The sequence below is a fragment of the Porites lutea genome, chromosome 5, assembly GCF_958299795.1.
Source record: "Porites lutea chromosome 5, jaPorLute2.1, whole genome shotgun sequence".
NCBI classification, from domain to species: domain Eukaryota; kingdom Metazoa; phylum Cnidaria; class Anthozoa; order Scleractinia; family Poritidae; genus Porites; species Porites lutea.
In genome coordinates this window covers 18,111,606-18,132,465 of record NC_133205.1, presented here as the reverse complement: position 1 = coordinate 18,132,465, position 20,860 = coordinate 18,111,606, and the positions used below count along the sequence as shown (strand labels likewise).

Here is a 20,860-nt window from a genome sequence, read left to right as displayed (position 1 = left end):
TCTGAATACTCAATTCAAAGAACGAAGGTTCCCTTTAACTAGGTCTGTATTTGACCAATGGTAGAACGGCTGTTTTTGCTAAATGTGCCGCACAAATGTCTGACGTAACAACTAACATCAAGCCAGGTAAATTCTTTCTTAAAACGCCGGAACTTAGGATTTCCCACTGACGTAAGGCTTTACAAAGGTGGCCCTAGGAGTCTCCACAGACGAAGCAAAAAGTCATATCAAAAAAAAAAAAACGTAACAAAACATGCATGGCGCGCGCGAATGAAGATATAATGATTTATGTAATTTTAGCAACACTTGGACGTTTCAAACGCAAGCTTTATTTAGAAATGCCTATTTTTGTACGTAGGAAACAGCTTACAGCTGTTAAAGGCCGTGAATGTGTATGATGGAAAAAGATATGATGAGGGCCCGTTTTTAAGTTCTTTCGTTGTTTTACCAGCTTTGTACTCAAGCAAATTTAGACCGCACACCAACACAGTCTGATAAATACTTATATGGATAAAAATATTGGTTTCCATCCTGAACACCCTAAGTACCCTAGACTCCCATCGAAGTCCAGGAGGAAACACACCTGTCAGAGTCTCGTTTTAAATGAAATCTCTCAGGTTTGCTTTTATTAAAATAAATCCAGAAAAAGAAGCAATTTTGTCGGTAAGGTTTCATGTCAGTGTTCTGTTTTACAAAAAAGCAAATCTCATCCTATGATTGCACTTGGTAACTACTAAAACCTGGGAAGAAGAACCTCCAGTTTCTCTCCAGGACTGTTCTTCTTTCATGGATACTGCAACACTTTTCTCTTAGTGTCTGACGTTTTGTCCCATTTCCTGAAGAAATAAAAAGAACAGAGGTTTAGGGATGTCGGCATCAGAGGCAGCTTTTTCCGCACCACATTGTTAAGGACTCCTAAAATGCTTCCATTATCTTATTTACTCTCCAACATGGTCAGAATCGGGAACGGTGGGGGGGGGGGGGGGGGGGGGAGCGGTAACTGAAAATGACAACATTTTAGGTTTCTGATTAATACGGGTCAGTCACTAGAAAAAGGGACGTGAAAGTGAACTTCATCAGCACAAACTGGACGTACGAGGCCCTCTTGGGGAGGGGGGAGGTATGTATTGCAGGATGGTAAAGGGGGGGGGGGGACCTATCACGCACCACGCCGATTTCTTTTAAGCTATCACGAATCACGGAAAAATAAAATAAAATATTAACTACATCAACTATTATCATTTGTTCTGAGAAAATCAGAGTTCGAGTGACGAGAAAAAAGGGCAAGAAGTTGGTTTCATAACTGTCCATTTTAGATGTCTCTGCTTCTAGTTTCAAATGATATTAACCATCACGGAAATTTCAAAGGAAAATCACGCGTCACGCGTGAAAATAGCAAATCAAGCATCACGCTGCCATGCCTAATCACGTCACGCTGATAATGTGGGTCCCATCACGCGTCACAGAAAACCCCTTTACCACCCTGTTATTGAGGAGGAAGCCATGTCCCTTTTGTATTTGCGACTGTTTTCGTTAGAGTTTTAACCCATCTTTATTCGCCTCATGTTGCTGATTCAATACCGTGTCGCTTGCCGGACTTTTACTCTAACAGGGCATATATTAACATATAACAAAATAACATATGCTAAATTACAAGAAGAAAGAAGGGCAAAAAGAACTCCCACAGAGTCGAAGAAGACCAAAAAAAATAGCTGCTGATTAAGACGAGTGAAAAAGATTACTTTGTTATTTTTGTTTCAGAATAAAACACACTTGTTAACTGTCAAAAGGTCGCAGTAGAAAAAAAGTTCTGGTTGTCTGCTTTACTCATATTGAAATACAGTGCCTTTAGAGCAGTTTAAAGGAACACGAAGTTCTAAAACTAGGTACATGTATGTGAGAAGGGGAGCATTTGATAACATATTGTATACGAAAGGAGTGGCTTTCAAAAATGGTATCATATAAGGGTGAGAACAAACATTAAACAGTTCACGATCCTCCATCTAGGACCTAAACTATGGAACTCCCTTCCCCATAATCTTAGGGTACTGACAAGTTACTATAGTTTCAAGACTTCATTACAAAAAATACCTCATCGAGAGAGCTATAAATTAAACTCGCCTGACAATGACATGACAGCTGACATTATATCATAATTAAGTATGAGGAGCCCAATTTTCTACAAGCTATTTAGCTTCTATTGGGCTTCCTCACCACTCTATCTAGTACAAAAGTGCAATCTTAGTAATAATATATATATATATATTTTTTCATTTTCTTTCTGTAATATTTATTTTATGTGGCAAATGTAAATAAATGTAAAAAAAATAAATGTAAAATGAGGGTTTGGACCTTGGCGCGAAACCTCCTTGTCGAAAACTTTGTTGAGTACCCATGGGCGTATTTTGCTTTTCGGCGAATCTCAACGTTGCAAACGTTTACAGGCCTTCAACACTTGAGGAACTATTATCAAGTCTTGGAAAGAACACTAATTAGTTTGATCTATTTCATTCTTTTAAGCTAATATAATTCTCTGAAAATTAGTTAAGGTAATAGCATGATTTGTAGTGATATTTGGCATAAATACCACGAGCGATATTTCGAAATTATTATACGTAATTTCACGAGCCGTTATGCAAGTGAAATTTGCGACAATTTTAAAATATCACGAGTGGTATTTATGCCAAATATCACATACAACTCATGCTATTATTTGTTTATACTTAACTACCCACAAAAGGGTTGTAATTTTCACATGTAGGTATTTCAAATGAAATACCACTGCTCTAAGCCAATCAAATTGCAGAAATTTCTTATGTAGTGTAACAGACTTAATGGGTTTCCTGAGGGACCAATCTAGTAACTAGTTACAATGACTGGCAAAATGCTTGGCTGGAAAAAGCTTTGACTTTCAACGTAAATATCACACAGCAGTTAGGGTATACAAATCAATAAACGGTCTGGTATAGAATACTTGAGCAACTTGTTTACTAACCGTGATAGTGTCACCTCTTACTCGCTAAGAGACACTGAGAACAAACTGGCTATTCCTCAGCCCCAAACAAACTACCTAAAAAATAGCTTTGGCTAGGGAGGGGTGAAGTGCTGTGGAATAGCCTCCAAATCGAGTTGTGGTAGGCAGACACTCTGCACATTTTTAAAGCGGCTTAACACTAGCCAATTTTTATCCTATAGATAGTGAAATGTTTGTTTAGTTATAGAGGCACGGTTCTCATGGAAAGTACGCGTATATAGTGTACACATTATTTTACCTATTTTCTCTTATTACATTTTGCAGTGGCGGATACAGGGGAGGGGCACGGGGGGCCGGCCCCCTCTTATTTTTAGACCAAAATGAGGCCTGAAGGGCCGAAAAAGTTTTTTTTGAGACTGGGTCCCCCAACTTATCTCAGGGTCTGGATGACGGCCGCCCCCCCTTATCTGAAGGTCTGGATCCGCCACTGCACTTGTTCATAAAGTACCAAGTAGCTACATTAGAGTGGTTTTCGTTTGAGTGTCGTAAAACCAAAACCAAAGTAATTACTCTGACCAATCACATAGGACACAGACAATACATTGAACCAATCAAAACTCGAAGTAATTACATGTGGCTGACGCAAAACGCGGGAAAATGCATGCGAGCGCGTCACAATTGGCTTTGGTTTTACTTCTGATTGGATGAAAAGGTGGCGCGAATCTTTTAAGCCAATCGCATCGTGTAGAAAGTGCAAAACCAATTACTTTTCGACACTCAAATGAAAACCGCTCTAAGTTATAGCATTATTTACATATATTTGTCTTGTTTTTTATGGTACACAAATCAATAAACGGTCTTACTTTTTTTGTTCTCTTTTCGTATTACTTTTTAAGTATGTTATATAACCTTTTTAGTTCTGATGGGAAACCATGGGTAAATAAAGTTATTGTTGCTGTTGTTGTTGTTGCATTGTAATAAGGCATTTTTTGTAGACCAAATATGACTGAAAGAGTGTAATACTGATCATTAAAGGCCTGAAAAAACCTTTACATTATTGAACCACTTGAAATCAACCGTTGATTAAAATTATTCCTGTAAGATTGATTTATTCTCAAACAATAATAATACGTCCAACAGTTTCATTTCTCTCAGTTAAGGGGTTTTCATTATTTCTCTAGTTTCTTCATAAATATGAATGCTGTCCTTGAATCAATCCCTCATCTGTATTTTTGGGTTTATATGCTGAAAATATGCACTGTGATCGGTGCAATTCAAAGGTGCAGACGTGCGTGAGTGCAACTGAAGGTGTTAGGATAAGGGTCATTTGAGGTTCAAAATACACTGAGGCTTTAAGTCACGCCTTCTGACCTACAAATCAAATCCTCTGTCACAAAACATGCCAGTAAAGAAGATAAATTTGTATTTTCAAGGGGAATTGTGTCCAGGCTGATGGACCTTTCTTTGGTATAGTGTATTCTTTTAGCATTATCAAAATTATAATTTTCTTTTCGGAGGGGGTGGGTGGGGGTTAACCTTGGCTCATTAATGTACCTACATACCAATCAACAGGGTTACAGCTAAGTACCCCTCAAGGAATAAGTTACAAAACAGAAAAACAGTTAAATTGAATTTCAGTCTAACACTGTCACTGAATGATGTGTTCCTTAGAGGCTTGGGTGTATGTGGTCATATGTTTTACACAATTTTGTTTCACTTATACCTTACCTATTAGCAGAAAAAAATCAAACTAAAATATATATTACAGGCACAGTAGAAGGGGTGTCTGAGTAAAGGCCCTTGTGATTTCTTATTGATCAAAACATTATTACACTACTATTAATTTTATTTTTCTAAGAGACAGATGGTCAACAAGGAATGAAGCTCTTACAAAATGAGAACAAGCAGTCTTACCGTTAAAGTAGCTGTTTTATCCGAAACCAGCACTGGCATAACTACCTAAAAGGACACATCAAGCCTTTATTTACACAACCTTAATTCATGAAATCAATGTTTGTTTGTCTTAAAAAAAAAAAAACTTGGTGCGTGTTCCTTTGGGATCTAGTCACTTGGATCATGATGGATCAAAAGAGCTGCTTAATCCTACCTGGACGAGGATTCCTTCAGTTCCAAGGTACCTTTGATACACCATGATCAGAGCCATCATGGATCATAAATCCTAGTCTGCATGGATCATCCCATAGAAATTAAGTAATTTAAGTTTGAACGTCTAACCAGTTAAAATATCCATTCCTTAATTTTGAGGTCATTTTAGTTTCCTTAAAGCATCATAAATTCATTTCATTTTTATTTTCATTTATTTATTCATTTACGATGAGACAGGCATTTAGTGAAACACTGTCATGACATGTCCTTCCGTTTCCTTAATACGTGAAACAGAGGGTTTTGGTATTTATACACTGACATGCATCCCAGCTCCACCATCACTGTCCACTTATTAAAAACCATTAGGAATGGATCCTTCTTATACAGTAAAATAACCACTTGATACAAACACCAATGACACATTGCTACAGGGTTGCATGCTTTCAACCTAAAGTATAATATTCACAAAGAATCTTTGTGAATATTATACTTTTAGTTGAAAGAGTTTAGTTCTGTCACACTGTAAAAATACTTCTTCATCACTTTCATTAATTAGTGGTTATGGTCAAATTGAAACTATTAACACTATTTTAATGCTGGAGATTACTAAATATTTTATCTTTGTTTATAATTTTATTCCAGAAGGTCCCCTCCAGGCAAAAAATTATGATCCAAATATAGTTAGCAGAGCTGACGTCAATTGTATAGAAGTGAAATAAAACCCAAGGTTTAATTTACACTGAAAAAGATTTCCATGGAAATCTACTCTCTGGTAAAAATATCATTAATAAAGGAATTCCAAAACTCAGGGCAAAAAAACAAAACAAAAAGCAAAAACAATTATTTAACATTCAAACATTTTGTTTGAATCGTCAACAGTATCGATTTCATATAACACAGGAAAAAATAACAGATTCCCATTTTTGGATATTTTAGGGTATTTATAAAGAATACCCACAAAAATCCCAAATTTGGAAGAGTGAGACAACTCCCAACCAGGGAACTTGGTTGGGAATTCCCTGGTTTGGACTTGTCTCACTTTGCCAAATTTGGGATTTTTATGGGTATTCTTCAAATACCCTAAAACATCCAAAAATGGGAATCTGTTATTTTTTCCTGTGACATACATCGATCGGGGGCCTAGAGGTTCCACCCAATCAGAAATCTTAGAATATCTCAACTCTCTGGATCCTAATATCATTAGTTCACCTCTTAGGTTAAGAAGCATGATAAGACACCATTCTTTCTTGCCTGTGTTCACCTAGAGGATGAAAGCAAGACCAGGTTAACATTTTATTTACCAGGAAACCATCTACACAGATCAATTTCAATGGATCTTTTGAAGTTTCATGGAGTTCACTCCTTGCACAAAACCATTTGACTTTAACAGCAAGTCAAGAATGTTAATTAACAACCACACCGCACAGATACTATAAACTTCCACTTATAAGCCCTGGGCTTATACAACTTCATAAGAGGTTTTAGGAGGGCTTATAAATGGGGGGATATGTCAGGAGGGGCTAATATCTGGGGAATTTATAACCGGACTAAAAAAAGCATATTTCAAAACAAGCTAAATAGCAGCTAATCAAAATACTTTTTGAATTTACTTGGTTTTTGAAGCTTCAAAATGTCGTAAAAAGTTTAATTCATTTAAAGACAAACTAGAGGGGGACTTAAATATATATATATATATATATTTTAATAGTTTTTATTGAATTAAATTAAAGACAAGTTTTACAATGTTATTTAAGAATAAACATTACTTAAATAAACTAAATTATACAATTCCACTTAAATAGATACTAACCTAAAAGAAAAAAGAAAAAGGATAACAATAACAACGAAATATAATATATATATAGTACAACAACAACGACAACAACAAAGATGCCTGCTAAGGAAGAGAGTGGCATTTTTACGAACCTCTGTACATCAACTACTATTAAGTGCATTAGTTAGCTTCTCCCACTTTTGAAAACGAAAAAGAAGTTTATTTTTCTCCCGGCGATATGGAAGGAGCTCAATATTGAAGACACGTCTTGCCCTAGCAATTAAAACCTCTAATTGAACGTACGCTATTATGACATTTCCTACAGTGGATATAATATTTACCTAATAAAAAAATATGATTAATTAGAATATAGTGGGGGACTTATATGGGGGGGGGGGGGGTGGGTCTTATAACTGGATGTATTTTTTATTTACTGGTTGGTAGATGGGCCTGTAACTAGCAGGGCTGATATGTGGGGGGGTGCGGCGCTTATAAGTGGACATTTAGGGTAAGCTAAAAGTGTGGCATTGGTTACTACATCTAGTGGGAACAATGCCCAGAAACCTAACACCAATATTGGGAACTTCTCCTGCATTTGACGTTCACCAAAACAAGAGGCCCTGTTAGAGTGAAATTTTGACAAGCGATATGGCCTTGAAAGAGCGACTTTAAGGACAGCAGAAATGGTGACAAACAACACAAAGGTGGGTTGAAACTGCGACAGTGACAGAGAAAAATGCAAATACAATAGTACAATACTGACAGTGACACGGCTTCCTACTCAATTATACGAGAAATGACAGGTTTTGAAATTCACACTGGGGACATACATAACCCTCCTAAGAGGGCTTCAAACAATGTTAAGGTTCTAACCAATGAAGACCACACCAACAGGCTTTCCGTTAAGGGGGACGTTAAGGAGGCCATTACCATATTGATGACAAAGAAACCCCCTGAAGAGGGACAAGGGACTGGTCCTTCAAGTCGTTTAAATAAAATATTCAACTATAAAATTCACTATTTGCTTGCTTTTGAGTTTGGAGTTCTTTTCGCAAATAAAATTTAGTAGCTTAAAAATACCCTTGTTTTCATTTTTAAGATGAAAAATAATAAGTTACTGAATGGCTTACTCTCATGATATCATAATATTATAGTCATTATTCTAACAATGAAAGTTCTGACCCTGGTTCTCGGTGGTAACCTTTGTGTTCTTCATTACAGACCTTGTCACGGTTATCGACGCCATCTTGACGAGTATGAGAATCTAATTTCGAATGATTTCCGTAGAACAGCTGTTCTGAAAAAAATATGATTTGTAAACTAAAGCTTCACTCCTAAGGATTCTACTGAAAAAGGTTGAGGACGTTACACACACTAGGAGACCTAGAACCATTTTTTAAATTTCCTATACATTTGTCTGTATAAGGAAAGTCCCGGAAAAATTACAGACAAACATATGGAAAATCTAAAGCAAGCCTCTGGGGAAATTTAAGCACAGGTACGCCTCCAAATTTTTTTAGGGCAATCCTTTGCTTTGTAGCTTTAGTTTACATTTGATATTTTTTCCAGAACAGCTGTTCTACGGAAATTATTCGACATGAGATTCTCATACAAACACTCTAATTTCTCACACGTTTACCTCCTCGTCAAGATCACGTCGAAAACCGTGACATTAGGTCTATTTCTGGAGAATTTAGTGCTTCCATGATCAACATTTTGCTAGTAGTTTTCTTTTCAGCGTTGGAAAACAGAATGAAGTAAGTTATTAATTAATTAAAAATTACTAAGTAAGCTTACTATTTGCCACGCCAAATTTCCTCAATTCAAAACTCCTTTTTGTGTGCAAAGATGCTTGTAATTGCATCGAACGCTTATTTTGCAAATGAAATCACATATCGGTTCCAGAACAGTCGGGATACAGCTGCCGCGGGATGGCGAGTTTCTACTTTCTAACAAATCTGGTTCAAAAGTACACATTAGCGGATTGTTGTACAGTTTGCTTCAGTGGACAAAAACGCTGCTAGCCTATGTGCAAGGGGGAAGGGGGTGGGGAGGGAAGAGGGAGGGAGCGCTTGCTCCCAGGCAAGCGGACTGCTGGCTTTATCTTCTAGTTTGTTTTTTCTTCCTCGTATATCAGCCACAAAAAGGAAGAAAATAACGACATGACCCACCAAGGGGAGCCGAGAGTCATTCCGTTGCGCAACAAGTAAGAAATGACCCCTCTCTGTCCCAGGTGGAAACTGCCGAGCCGAGCCAGCGGGCCACCAACACTGACCCGGCCAATCGATTCATGACGTAAATGACCAATTTATTTGTGAGACTTGTGCCAAGTGCTTACATGTGGTAGACTTGCCAACGCCAAAATGGGATACTCCATGGATAGAAAAGAAGTAAACAGTTGTAATTTCACCTTTATAAAAATTTGTTTAAGCCGTCAGAAGTATGTGCAAGAAGGTATGAAATTGTCAGCCGTCTGGTGGACCATTTTAAGAACGATTTAGGAAAAAAACAAACAACGCATGCGCACTATCATTATAGAAAAAGACATCAGGAAGAGGTTGTGTCACGCAATTTCAGGTTGCGCACAGATGACGTCACAAAATCGTGACCCCTACCGAGAGTCAGGCAAACATGGGCCTTTTAAGGTGACTCGACCCAGTTTTTTTGGGGGGCTACCATCCTACTTTGAAGCTCTCTGGTATCCCCACCTTTACTTTTATCGTAAGTCTAACACATAGAATGGATAAAATATAGATCAATCTACAATATAACATAAAATTTTTGGCGATCGGAGTAAATGTCACGTGGTTATAATGCCACGCCCCTTTGAGGTCTGAGTCGAAAATCTGCTGTTGCCGGCATTTTTTCGTGAAAATCTCTCGGCTACACATAGTGCGCATTAGTGCCTTGCGCTGAACAGAAAAATTTGCGCACTATGTGTAGCCGAGAGATTTTCACGAAAAAATGCCGGCAACAGCAGATTTTCGACTCAGACCTCAAAGGGGCGTGGCATTATAACCACGTGACATTTACTCCGATCGCCAAAAATTTTATGTTATATTGTAGATTGATCTATATTTTATCCTTTCTATGTGTTAGACTTACGATAAAAGTAAAGGTGGGGATACCAGAGAGCTTCAAAGTAGGATGGTAGCCTCCCAAAAAAACTGGGTCGAGTCACTTTAAACGCTAGCTGTTCCTCGATACCTTATAGCAGTAAATGTTTCTGAAGCCCTAGATCACCCGGTAGTCTGATATTTCCGTCCAATTTTCAAGAATTCTCATCGAATTCTTTAAAAAAAAATTGATATTTGTTTAGAAATTTCGATTTCTCTGCCGAAGTAGAAAGCGTCATCGTAGTCGTACCAGATATTCGATAAATTCAGATTTTCGTGAAAAACCGAGACAATATTTCAGACTGCCGGGCTGTTGCGGCCTAGTATTCTGAAACCGTCTCCCCGATTCGAGATTCGAAGATGCTTAAGCTCGGAGAATTCATTTATACAAGACCAAACCTTTTTTCAGAATTGCTTTTGCGAACAAACAACAAATGCAAATATTTTTTTGGAATATCCTTTAATAACTGACCCCGGGGGGCGGAGTACTCCATATAAATGGCCTATACAGGGAGGCTCCTCCTGAAAAGGGTACCTTTTTTACGCTTCAGGTATATGCAAGGGTAGGGATTTTAATCGTTGAAGTATATGAAAGGGCAGGGAAATCTGTCATTTGGGTCTGTGGAAAGGGCCCAAAGGGCCGAACAGACGAACTTTATGGCTTTATCTGACGTAGATTATTTTTAGAATCTGTGCGCACCGAGCGGATTTTCAGTTGAATCCCTGCTCAACTTAGCGAGAACAATACATTATTGATCTGTAATTCCGAGAAGTTTTAGTGTAGTATCGAACTCGGCCAAGCGCGATGCAAACGGATTTTTCAAGGCTCTCTTGCTCTCCTAGCATCTTCTGAATTCGCGACATCCCGTCAGAAATTCAAAGTTTTGTACATGCGCAGTAACCGGATACTGTTCCTTAAATGTTAAGAGGGTTGCACAGCAATACCGAGGCGCATATTTCGAGCTAAGCCTGGTTTTCCTTTTGATCGCTGAAAAAAAACTCAGCGATCGTTGTCGCTGCTATCGCTACGATTGTAGAGGGTGGTTTCCATATGATCGCAACGATCGCTGTTTTTTTTCAGCGATCGTATGGAAACAGGGCTTTAGGCTACCTTGCAAAAATAACAATGACGACAGAATCCGCCAGCACTGAAGATCCCAGTCACGCCACGTCAACTGAGATCAGTAGGCCCTCAGCTCCGGCGGTAGCCTACAAACCTCAGTCATCAAAGGGAAAACCGTTTCCTCTCAGCTGTTAGCACGGCGCTGCCGAGCCGAGCCAGCGGTGCACCAATACCGACTCGACTAATACCTGCATGGGGTTAGTCTGGTATTTATTTGTGAGACATCCGCCGACACCTCACTTATGGTAGCCTAACTAAATTAATTATTAACAGTTACAGAAAACACATAGTAATTACAACAAAGACAAGATTAAATATAACTCGATCAATTGTTAGAATAGTGGCGCGACCAGGAGTGCGGCAATTTACGTTTGGTTAATTGGTCAAGCTCGACCTCAGAGCTTTTCTCCGCATGATGACCATTCGCAAAACCGTAAGTACTGGCGTCGAGAATAGTTAGTTGGTAAGAAATACAGAAACGCATGCGCATCTGGGGCCAGTTGCAAAAATCTGCAAGTCGGATGTAAACGCTAAGGTCTGTTTCAAAGTCCTGTCAAACTCTATATTTCAACACCAGACGTTAGGCTGACCCCTAGCCATTAAAATTAAAAGGGGACAGACTGCAAATTGTTGTTGCTCAAAATACCTATAAGTCGGAACTGATCATAAGTAGGATACCTAAAACGTGTGCAATTCCACTATTAGTCCGCCTTATGTTGCTGATTCAAGGCCGTGTCGCTTGCCGAACTTTTACAATTACAGGGCATATATTAAAATATCACAAAATAACCTACGCTAAATTACAAGCAGAAAGAAGGCCAAAAAAAACTCCCACAGAGTCGAGGAAGACCAAAATAAAAAAAATATTAGCTGCTGATTAAGACGAGTGGAAAAGATTACTTTGTTCTTTTTGTTTCAGAATAAAAGACACTTGTTAACTGTCAAAAGGTCGCAGTAGAAAAAAGTTCTGGTTTTGTGCTTTACTCATATTGAAATACAGCGCCTTTCGAGCCGTTTAAAGGGACAAAAAGTTCTGAAACTAGGTATATGTATGTGAGAGGGGTAGCATTTCTTAAGATATGGTATACGAAAGGAGTACCTTTAAAAAATTGTATTATAAAAGGGTGAGGGGTTGGACCTCGGCGCGAAACCTCCTTGTCTAAAACTTTGTTGAGTACCCCTGGGGGTATTTTGATTTTCGGCGAATCTCAACGTTGCAAACGTCTACAGGTCTTCAACACTTGAGGGACTATTATCAGATCTTGGAAAGAACACTAGTTAGTTTGATCTATTTCATTCCTTTAAGCTAATTACAAACTTAATGGCTTTCCTTAGGGTCCAATCTAGTAATTAGTTACAATGACTGGCAAAATGCTTGGCTGGCAAAAGCTTTGACTTTCAACGTAAATATCACACAGCAGTGTTGGTATACTTTAATAGTTTGCCAATACAAAATACACACTTAGTATTGACCGGAAAGCCCTAAACAGGAAACAACTTCTCTCACTGAAGGGCTACCTAAATTCACAATAATAAGAAATAAAAAACAAGTAAAAGAAAAATCATAAATACCTAGACAAGTGGCAGTCATGTACAATATTAAACTAGAATATAACTAAACTAGTCAGAAAAATAAATTAAGAGAATGTAGAAATATCCTTCACGTGTAGAAAGGATTTCAGGCAATCCTTAAAATGGTCCAAAGATTCAGTTTTTCTTAAATGTAGAGGCAGAGAGTTCCATGACTTTACTATTCTAAAGAAGTAAGAAAATTTTAAAACATTAGTCCTTGCATATCTAATTTTAAACTGGTAATTAGTATATCTGAGGTTATATTTACATGTGGAACTGTCAGTAGACACAAGATAATAAGACAGATCCAAATCATATAGGCCCATCATGCATTTAAAAAGGAAAACTAAGTCCATAAAGAGCCTCCTTGAGGCCAAGGAAAGAAGATTCAGTTCCTGAAGTCTCTCCCGATAAGGCCTGTCCTTTATGATCAGTCTAGTGGCTCTTCGCTGAACTCTTTCAATTAAGTCAATCAAAAACTGCTGGTGTGGCGACCAGACCTGGAAGGCAAATTCAACGTGTGGTCTGACTAAATGAATGTATAGTTTGAGCAGTACATGGGGTTGGGTACAAGTACCACAAGTTCTCTTGCTCAAACGTAGGACTTTATTAGCGGTGTTTACTTTAGCCATGATATAGTTATGCCAGGATAGGTTGTGACTTATCAGCACTCCTAAGTCTTTTTCTTCTGATGACAATGGGATACGCTCGGTTCCAAGGCTGTAAGAGGTTTCCAATCTCTTTACTTTGTTCGTGATGCAGACATGTTTACATTTCTTAGTGTTAAACTTCATACCCCAGGTCTCACTCCATCGATATAGGGTGGATACGTCTTGTTGCAGTATGTCTCGGTCTAATTGACCTCGTATAACTCTGCTGCATTTTGCGTCATCGGCATAAAGGGGTAATAAAGTTTCAGGAGAAAGGTCTGATCCAATATCATTAATGTAGATGATAAACAAAATTGGACCGATTATTGAGCCTTGTGGAACGCCAGAAGTAACATATTTCCAATCTGAGGAGATGCCGTCGATAGATACTCTGTGCCGTCTATTTGTGAGGTAATCACCTACCCAGTGCAGCAAAGGGTTACGAAAACCTAAATACTCCAGCTTGTATAAAAGCTTTTCATGAGGTACTCGGTCAAAAGCCTTTTCCATATCAAGGTAGATGTTATCAACTTGTTCTCCAGCATCTAATGATGTTGCCAAATTGTGCACATACTGGAGGAGTTGCGTAACACACGATCTGTACCTTCTAAAACCATGCTGAGAGGGACTTAAATATGGTTCAGTCATATTAAGAATTCTGGAGTGAACACATCGCTCAAGTACCTTGGAGAAGACAGGTAGGAGGGCAATTCCTCTGTAGTTAGTAACAACATCCCTCTGACCTGATTTGAAAACTGGTGTGAGGTTTGAATCTTTCCATTTTGTACGGAAAATGCCGCTATTTAAATATTTATTAAAGATGTCTGTAATTGGGCAGGGTATTTCTGAGGCTACTTCCTTTAGAAGTCGTGAACCGTCAAAACCAGGACTCTTAGATGGATCCGAATTCTTTAAGATACTTCCAACTTCCTTCACTGAGATAACAACATTGGAGAGCTATATACAAATGAATAAACGGTCTTGCTCTAGAATACTTGCGCAACTTGTTTACTGACCGTGATAGTGTCACCTCTTACTCGCTAAGGGACACTGAGAGCAAACTGGCTATTCCTCAGCCCCACACAAACAACCTAAAAAGTAGCTTTGGCTAGGGAGGGGTGCAGTGCTGTGGAATAGCCTCCAAATAGAGTTGTGGCAGGCAGACACTCTGCACAGTTTTAAAGCGGTTTACACTAGCCAATTTTTATCCTATAGATAGTGAAATTTTTGTTTAGCTAAAGAGGCACGGCTCTCATGGAAAGTAGGTGTATATAGTGTACACATTATTTTACCTATTTTCTTTCATTACATCAGTGCAGTGGCGAATCCAGGGGAGGGGCATGGGGGACCCAGGCCTCCCCCCTTATTTTTGGACCAAAATGAGGCCCGAAGGGACGGAAATTGTTTTTTTGAGACTGCGCCCCCCCCCCCTTATCTCAGGGTCTGGATGACCGGCCCCCTCCCCTTATCTGAAGGTCTAGATCCGCCACTGCATTTGTACATAAAATACCAAGTAGCTACATTAAGTTATAGCATTATTTACATATATTTATCTTACTTTTTATGGTACACAAATCAATGAACGGTCTTATTTTTTTTCTATTTTTGTATTACTTTTTAAGTATGTTATGTAAACTTTTTAGTTCTGATGGGAAACCATGGGTGAATAAAGTTATTGTTATAATAATAATAATAATAATAATAATATTTGTTTATTTCCACCATTCGCAGATTTCTCTGAATTACAGGTAGGGTCAGGCAAAGACTTACAAACATTCAGTTATACATATAAATATATAAATATGTTGTTGTTGCATTGTAGTAAGGCATTTTTTTGTAGACCCAATATGACTGGAGGAGTGTAATGCTGACTATTAAAGGCCTGAAAAAACCTCTACATTATTGAACCACTTGAAATCAATGATTGATTAAAATTATTTCTGCAAGGTTGATTTATTCTCATGCAAACACATTAATAATACCAACAGTTTCATTTCCCTCAGTTTAGGGTTTTCATTCTTTCTCTGTTTTCTTCATAAATATGAAATAACGCTGTCCTTGAATAAATCCTTCATCTGCATGCTTAGGGTTTATATGCTGAAAATATACACTGTGATAGGACTTTATAAGCCTCTTCAATACATGGATGCAATGACAAGATGGCACATGAATGGCACTTATTTGACATGTACCTATTTTCTAAAGAAAGTTCAGTGGTGACAAGGGCATGTCTTGGCATTGAGAATTATGCGTCGTAAGTCAAGTTAGAAAGCTACATGTAGAGCTCAGAGAGTTCTCAGATCCTATAGTGATAGAAGGAGGGATGCGAAGACCCTTAATTTGTTTGAAGACTTTTTTGGGTTCGGAAATGTGTGTCGACAGCTTTGTTGTGCCAAAGTACTTGGTGATGACTTCTTTTAGGGGGTTTAAAGACAGGGTATAAGTACATACAATGCTGTTTTTAATTCAAAGGTGCAGATGTGAGTGCAACTGAAGGTGTTAGGATAAGGGTCACTTGAGGTTCAAAATACACTGAGGACTTAAAACACGCCTTCTGACCTACAAATCAAACCCTCTGTCACAAAACATGCCAGTAAAGAAGATAAATTTGTACATCCAAGGGGAGTAGTGTCCAGGCTGATGGACCTTTCTTTGGTATAGTGTAGTCTTTTAGCATGTTAGAATTATAATTTTCTTTTCGGAGGGGGTGGGTGGGGTTAACCTTGGCTTATTAATGTACCTACCAATCAACAGGGTTACAGCTAAGTACCCCTCAAGGAATAAGCTACAAAACAGAAAAAGAGTTAAATTGAATTTCAGTCTAACACTTTCACTGAATGGTGTGTTCCTTAGAGGCTTGGGTGTATAGTCATGTTTTACAGAATTTTGTTTCACTTATACCTTACCTATTAGCAGAAAAAATCAAATAAACCATAAAAATAAACTTTTACAGGCACAGTAGAAGGGGTGTCTGAGTAAAGGCCCTATTGATTTCTTAATGATGATCAACATGCTACATACTATTTAAACATTATGACACTACTATTAATTTTTATTTTTCTAAGAGACAGATGGTCAACAAGACATGAAGCTCTTACAAAATGAGAACAAGCAGTCTTACAGTTAAGGTAGCTGTTTTATCAGAAACCAGCACTGGCATAACTACCTAAAAAAACACAAGCCTTTATTTACAAAACCTTAATTCACGAAAGCAATGTTTGTTTGTCTTAAATAAACAACTTGGTTCGTGTTCCTTTGGGATCTAGTCACTTGGATCATGGTGGATCAAAAGAACTGCTTAATCCTACCTGGACAAGGATTCCTTCAGTTCCAAAAAAAGGTACCTTTGATACACCATGATCAGAGCCATCATGGATGATAAATCCTAGTCTGCATGGATCATCCCAAAGAAATTAAGTAATTTATGTTTGAACGTCTGGTTAAAATATCCATTCCTTAATTTTGAGGTCATTTTAGTTTCCTTTGGGTGAGCATCATAAATTCATTTCATTTTTATTTTCATTTATTTATTCATTTTTAATGGGAAAGGCATTTAGTGAAACACTGTCACAGTCATGACATGTCCTTTCGTTTCCTCAATATGTGAAACAGAGGGTTTTGGTATTTATACACTCATGCGTCCCAGCTCCTCCATCACTACCCACCTATTAAAAACCATTATATTTGGAATGGATCCTTCTTAGTAAAATAACCACTGGATACAAACACCAGTAACACATTGCTACAGGGTTGCTTTCAACCTAAAGTATAATATTCACAAAGAATCTTTGTGAATATTATACTTTTAGTTGAAAGAGTTAAGTTCTGTGACACTTTAAAAATACTTCTTCATCACTTTCATTAATTAGTGGTTCTGGTGAAATTGAAACTACTAAGTAACACTATTGTAATGCTGGAGATTACTAAATATTTTAACTTGGTTTATAATTTTATTCCAAAGGGTCCCCTCCAGGCAAAAAATTATGATCCAAATATAGTTAGCAAAGGTCAATTGTAAAGAAGTGAAATAAAACCCAAGGTTTAATTAGCTATCACTGAAAAAGTTGTCCATGGAAATCTAATGTCTGGTAAAAATATCATTAATAAAAGAATTCCAAAACTCAGAGCAAAAAAAAAACAAAACAATTATTTAACACTTAAATATTTTGTTTGAATTGTCAACAGTATTAATTTCATATAACACTCAGGAAAAAATAACAGATTCCCATTTTTGGATATTTTAGGGTATTTAAAGAATACCCACAAAAATCCCAAATTTGGAAGAGTGAGACAAGTCCCAACCAGGGAACTTGGTTGGGAATTCCCTGGTTTGGACTTGTCTCACTTTGCCAAATTTGGGATTTTTATGGGTATTCTTTAAATACCCTAAAATATCCAAAAATGGGAATCTGTTATTTTTTCCTGTGATTTAATTGCACATCGGGGCCTAAAGGTTCCACCCAATCAGAAATCCTAGAATATCTCAACTCTCTGTATCCTAATATCAAGTTCACCTCTTAGGTTAAGAAGCATGATAAGACACATGATTCTTTCTTGCCTGTGTTCACCTAGAGGATGAAAGCAAGGCCAGGTTAACATTTTATTTACCAGGAAACATGACCTACACAGATCAATGTTGATCTTTTGAAGTCTAATGGAGTTCACTCCTAGCACAAACCATTTAACTTTAACTTTTTTTTCAGAGACAGCAAGTCAAGCATGTTAAAAACCACACCGCACAGATACTATAAACTTCCACTTATAAGCCCTGGGCTTATACAACTTCATAAGAGGTTTTAGGAGGGCTTATAAATGGGGGGATATGTCAGGAGGGGCTAATATCTGGGGGAATTTATAACCGGACTAAAAAACGCATTCCAAAACAAGCTAAATAACAGCTAATCAAAATAGTTTTTGAATTTACTCAATTTTTTAAGCTTCAAAATGTCTTAAAAAAATTTAATTCATTTCAAGACAAACTAGAGGGGGACTTATATATATTATATATTTTAACAGTTTTTATTGAATTATTAAATTAAAGACAAGTTTTACAATGTTATTTAAGAATAAACATTAATTAAATAAAGTAAATTACTATACAATTCCACTTAAATAGATACTAACCTAAAAGGAAAAGAAAAAAGGATAACAATAATAACGAAAAATATATATGTATATATATTACAACAACAACGGCAGCAATAAAGATGCCTGCTAAGGAAGAGAGTGGCATTTTTACGAACCTCTGTACATCAACTACTATTAAGTGCATTAGTTAGCTTCTCCCACTTTTGAAAATGAAAAAGAAGTTTATTTTTCTCCCTGGCGATATGGAAGGAGCTCAATATTGAAGACACGTCTTGCCCTAGCAATTAAAACCTCTAATTGAACGTACGCTATTATGACATTTCCTACAGTGGATATAATATTTACCTAATAAAAAAATATGATTAATTAGAATATAGTGGGGGACTTATATGGGGGAGGGGGGGGGGGGGGGGTCTTGTAACTGGATGTTTTTTTTGTTTACTGGTAGATGGGCCTATAACTAGCAGGGCTGATAAGTGGGGTGCGGCGCTTATAAGCGAACATTTAGGGTAAGCTAAAAGTGTGGCATTGTTTACTACATCTAGTGGGAACAATGCCCAGAAACCTAACACCAATATCGGGAATGTCTCCTGCATTTGACGTTCACCCAAACAAGAGGCCCTGTTAGAGTAACATTTTGACAAGCGACATGGCCTTGAAACAGCGACCTTAAGGACAGCAGAAATGGTGACAAATGACACAAAGGTGGGTTGAAACTGCGACAGTGACAGAGAAAAATGCAAATACAATAGTAAAATACCGACAGTGACACGGCTTCCTACTCAATACGAGAAATGACAGGTTTTGAAATTCAGACTAGAAACATACATAACCCCCCTAAGAGGACCTCAAACAATGTTAAGGTTCTAAACAATGAAGACCACACCAACAGGCTTTCCGTTAAGGGGGACGTTAAGGAGGCCATTACCATATTGATGACAAAGAAACCCCCTGAAGAGAGACAGGGGACTGCTCCTCCAAGTCATTTAAATAAAATATTCAAATATAAAAATTCACTATTTGGTTGGTTTTGAGTTTGGAGTTCTTTTTGGAAATAAAATTTAGTAGCTTAAATACCCTTGTTTTCATTTTTGAGATGAAAAATAATAATTTACTGAACGGCTTACTCTCATGATATCATAATATTATAGTCATTATTATAACAATGAAAGTTCGGACCCTGGTTCACGGTGGTAACCTTTGTGTTCTTCCTTATTTCTGGAGAATCTAGTGCTTCCATGATCAACATGTTGCTAGTACTTTTCTTTTCTACGTTGGAAAACAGAATGAAGTAATTAATTAATTAAAAATTACTAGGTACGCTTACTATTTGCCACGCCAAATTCCCCCAATTCAAAACTCCTTTTTGTGTGCAAAGATGCTTGTAATTGCGATCGAGGTCGAGCAAACATCGATCGCTTATTTTGCAAATGAAATCACAAATCGATTCCAGAAGCGTCGGGATACAGCAGCCGCGGAATGGCGACTTTCTACTTTTTAACATATCTGGTTCCGAAGTACACATTAGCGGATTGTTGTACAGTTTGCTTCAGTGGAAAAAAAACGCTGCTAGCCTGTGTGCAAGGGGGAAGGGGGTGGGGAGGGAAGGGGGAGGGAGCGCTTGCTCGCAGGAAAGCGGACTGCTGGCTTTATCTTCTAGTTTGTTTTTTCTTCCTCGTATATCAGCCCCCAAAAAGCAAGAAAATAACGACAGCACCCACCAAGAAGCTTAAAAGTCAATGAAATACTGTCACGTTTGGGGGTTTTCATCATGGGAACTGCCGAGCCGAGCCAGCGGTGCACAACACTGGCCCGACCATCCCTAATGCGTGTAAATGACGAATTTATTTGAGAGACTTGTGCCAAGAGCTTACATGTGGTAGACTTGCCAACGCCAAAATGGGATACTCCATGGATAAAAAAGAAGTAAACAGTTCTAATTTCACCTTTAAAAATTTGTATAAGCCGTTAGATGTATGTGCAAGAAGGTATGAGATTGTCAGCCGTCTGGTGGACCATTTTAAGAACGATTTAGGGAAAAAAAAGAACGCATGCGCACTATCATAACATCGACCTAAACCAGATGAGTCATCGATATGTCAGCGGCGTCTTACCAAATGAACCCTCCACTTCCGCTCATTTGATCGATCGCTGCTAGAATCAGTTAATTTGAGTTAAAAAAGGGTCAATTTTTGACAGTAACAGTTTATATTACTAAAAACTGTTAAATCTACAACAGACTCAGTAGTATTGCGCCGAATTACGTGGCTTATGGTCGTTCCGAGGAACTTAGCAGAGGCTGGTTTCGGTCGATGATATTTAGTGTCGACGGGTTACGAAATACTATCTAACATCGACCGAAACCAGGTTTCAGTGACAGAAGCTAAGAGGAGAAGAAAACGTTTTACTGATAAGTATGTACTTTATTGACATGTTATCTAGTCGAAGTTTGTAGCA

At 37.8% G+C, this 20,860-nt stretch overlaps 1 long non-coding RNA gene across 2 annotated transcripts; it reads right to left on the bottom strand.

Annotated features, from left to right (window-relative positions):
* Positions 1-266: 266 nt before the first annotated feature.
* LOC140937486 (uncharacterized) lies at positions 267-19,679 on the bottom strand. 2 transcript variants are annotated; one of them, XR_012165470.1, is made up of 4 exons: positions 19,583-19,679; positions 6,290-6,341; positions 4,889-4,933; positions 267-836 (listed from the first exon to the last, which is right to left on the bottom strand). It is a non-coding gene; the product is annotated as an uncharacterized lncRNA (long non-coding RNA). The 2 variants fall into 2 exon arrangements; XR_012165471.1 differs by lacking the exon at positions 4,889-4,933 and having other exon boundaries at positions 270-836.
* Positions 19,680-20,860: the final 1,181 nt, after the last annotated feature.